The following is a 3,715-nucleotide window of genomic DNA, read 5'->3' as shown; positions in this document are numbered from 1 at the left end:
GGGTTGTTCCAAAATGGTGCCGAACCAATCTTAAGCAACCCTGCATTTGTCACATTTTAAGCAATGATTGTCTGGGTGTGTTTCCTACTTTCTACCAGGATATTGCATAGCACTATGTCTGGTGCGGTGCTTCTGACCCCTACAAGTATATTGTAAGCACTATGTCTGGGTGGTGCTTCTGACCCTACAGTATATTGTAGCATATTGTCTGGGTGGTGTTCTGAACTCATACGTAGTATATTGATAGCCATATTGTCTTGGGTGGTGTTCTGACCCTACAGTAATATGTAGCATCATTGTCTGGGTGGTGTTCTGACTCTACAGTATATATTGTAGCATATTGTCTGGGTGGTGTCTGAACCTACAGTATATTGTAGCATATTGTCTGGGTGGTGTTCTGACCCTACAGTATATTTGTAGCATATTGTCTGGGTGGTGTTCTGACCCTACAGTACGATTGCCTAGCAATATTGTCTGGGTGGTGCTTCGACTCCTACAGTATATTGTAGCATATGGTCTGGGTGGTGTTCTAACCTACAGTATATTGTAGCGATCTTGTCTGGTGGTGTTCTGACCCTACAGTATACTATGTAGCATATTGTCTGCGTGGTGTTCTGACCCTTACAGATATATTGTAGCATATTGTCTGGGTGGTGTTCTGACCCCTACAGTATATTGTGCATATTGTCTGGGTGGTGTTCTGATCTACAGTATATTGTAGCGTATTGTCTGGGTGGTGTTCTGACCTACAGTATATTGTAGCATTTGTCTGGGTGGTGTTCTAACCCTACAGTATAATTGTAGCATATTGTCTGGGTGGTGTTCTACACCTACAGTATATTGTAGCATATTGTCTGGTGGTGTTCTGACCGCTACAGTATATTGCTCATATTTGTCTGGTGGTTTCTGACTCTACAAGTATATTGTGTCCTTTGAGGCAAGCATGACATCTAATGGATTTCAACTTGTACTTTTATAGTGCATTGAGCTTTATAGTGGCATTGAGCTTTTATAGTGGCTATTGAGCTTATAGTAGGCATTGCAGCTTTTATAGTTCGCACTAAAAAATGTAATTATCTTACAACATAATAATACAAATATATGCCAATTCCATGAGTCCATTCCATTATTCGTGATGTCACTTTCCTCATGACATATAGTAAATAAACATATAGTGAGCCATAGATAATATCTAAAACTAATAACGAGGAGAAGATGGCCAATATTGACAAGCTTACAGTGTTTTCAATTAGGCATATGGATGCAAGGTGCTTTTACTAGGTTGCATAATAAGTACCTACYTGCAGTACTAGCCTTCCCATTGAGTCTCACTGATCTCATCTCCCCATCACATGCTTTAGCAGCCTGGTCTCATAGAGAAGACGTAACAGAGTAAAAACTCAACAGAAACTTCTAGCAACCCAAAGGTTGCGAGTTCAAATGTCATCAAGGACAACTTTAGCTAATTAGCAACTTGAAAAAATCGTAATATAGTGTACGTTTATCAAACTCATAACATATTGTACATTTTGCAAGTTCGTAACATATTGTATGCCTTGCAAATTTGGAACCTATAATGCAAATTGTATTTCGTAACATATCATACAATTTAAAAAAATATATATATATATTTCACCTTTATTTAACCAGGTAGGCAAGTTGAGAACAAGTTCTCATTTACAACCGCGACCTGGCCAATATAAAGCAAAGCCTTGTTGCAGCATGAGTGAAGGATGCCTTGTTGCGAAATAGGAAGCCAATTCTAGATTTAACTTTGKATTGGAGATGTTTACATGTAACAACACAGGAGTAAATGGAGTAAAACAAACATACAGTCAATAATACAGTACAAAAATAAGTATATATACAATGTGAGCAAATGAGGTGAGATAAGGGAGGTAAAGGAATATAGGCATGGGTGGGGAGTAATACTTGATTTTAAAACACTGGTGGTAGAATTGAAGTGATAGTGTGAAAGAAGAAATATTGGAGTGCAAATGAGAAAATAACTTCATACAGTAGGGGAAGAGGTAGTTGTTTGGGATATGTGAGATTCTGTTGAAGTGCGTGTACGTGTGGCGTGTGCTTATGGTGAAGCGGCAGATAGGGGACTTCAGCAGGGTTTGTAGATGACTGGAGCGTGGGTGGTCATGGAGTATGAGCGGGCAGCAGAGAGGTACGGTGAGTGGTGGGTAGTTTGGGGCTTTGGTAGAACGGATGGATGTGTAGACTGAATTCCTTTGTTGGTAGGGTGTTGGGGTATTTTGTATAAATGGGGAGTCGAGGGTGGTTGTGGTAGTTTTACGATGGTATGTTTGGCAGCATGAGTGAAGGATGCCTTGTTGCGAAATAGGAAGCCAATTCTAGATTTAACTTTGGATTGGAGATGTTTACATTCTGGAAGGAGAGTTTACAGTCTAACCAGACACCTAGGTATTTGTAGTTGTCTACATATTCTAAGTCAGAACCGTCCAGAGTAGTGATGCTGGACTATAAAATAGGTGATGGACTTCCACAAACGAATACATACCATACAAAACTTAACATATCATACTAAATGGAGTGTCTCAGATTTACTTACAGAATAATACGAAATGCTCTGAGACCACGTTGGGTWTAGCTGCTGACTTAGCCAAACAAAGTGTCCATAAAGATGAAAGATGCCAGTGTCTCCACAGTGTGACTCTGGATAGTGGTTTAGCCTAATTGGAGAGGGAAATGGATTTGTTCCAGTTTATAACACCTAAACCTAGCTTCTCCCTGATCGCATGGTGGCTATAACCTCACCGTTGGGACTCCTGTGACGACCACTTTCTCTGTCTGCGGTTATTTAAATACCATTCACTGAATTGATAGGGACTCATGTCAACTTAACACACTCCCTCCTGGGCTTGGCAGAATCGGAATGGAAGTTGTGTTTTCATAAGCTAATGATCAGTCCTGCCCACCTCAGCTGGAGGAGTCTCAGGAGGCCTCTATAACTCCTAACAGAAACCAATCACAGAGAGAAGTGGATTCTACAGCTATCTCCAACAGACTGATTCAGGTAAATGTACAGGTAATAATCCTATGGTAAGATGTGCATGATTAATAGTGTGATCATAAACATGTAAATAACTAAGCAACACTACATCAATCCAAAGCACAGTGCGAGTCTACTGCCTATTCTGAATGCACTGCTCAGTGGTTTTAATGTAATTATTCTTAGTCAATATTATTTTCTTAATCTCAAAACAAATATTATTGTGTTTTAACTATATTTTCTTACAACAATATGAATGAACATTTTAAAGTCAGGTAGGTATRGTTTGAAATGTAATCTGTTGAGAAGTGTTATAGACTCCAGTATATTTCTCCCCCTCTTCCTCCTCTTCCTCCCTGTTAGTCTGTGCTCTAAGCCGGCCACTCCCCCTCCATTCCCCCAGGTGTTCCCTAATAAGCACCTTTCTAAACGATAACTAATTTAGAATGGGGGAGGGCATCCCCTATGCCACCATCCATCATTCTAATGAGCARAGGGAAGCAGGGAGGCGCGTGTCCGCACCTCTCAATGAGATGCAGGTGATTACGGACATTAGGCAGATAGAWACACGTACAGGCTGGCTTGGCCGGRTTACACTGCAKACCACAACTTCCATAAGGRCATGAATATGCAGCAGGCTATAGAGGTGAGGCACGACTAGACAGAGCAGTCGTACATCCTGCTTGGGCATTA

This window comes from Salvelinus sp. IW2-2015, unplaced genomic scaffold, assembly GCF_002910315.2.
Source record: "Salvelinus sp. IW2-2015 unplaced genomic scaffold, ASM291031v2 Un_scaffold1081, whole genome shotgun sequence".
In the NCBI taxonomy this organism is placed as follows: domain Eukaryota; kingdom Metazoa; phylum Chordata; class Actinopteri; order Salmoniformes; family Salmonidae; genus Salvelinus; species Salvelinus sp. IW2-2015.
The sequence above is the reverse complement of the archived record's forward strand: the minus strand, read 5'-3'. Positions refer to the sequence as shown.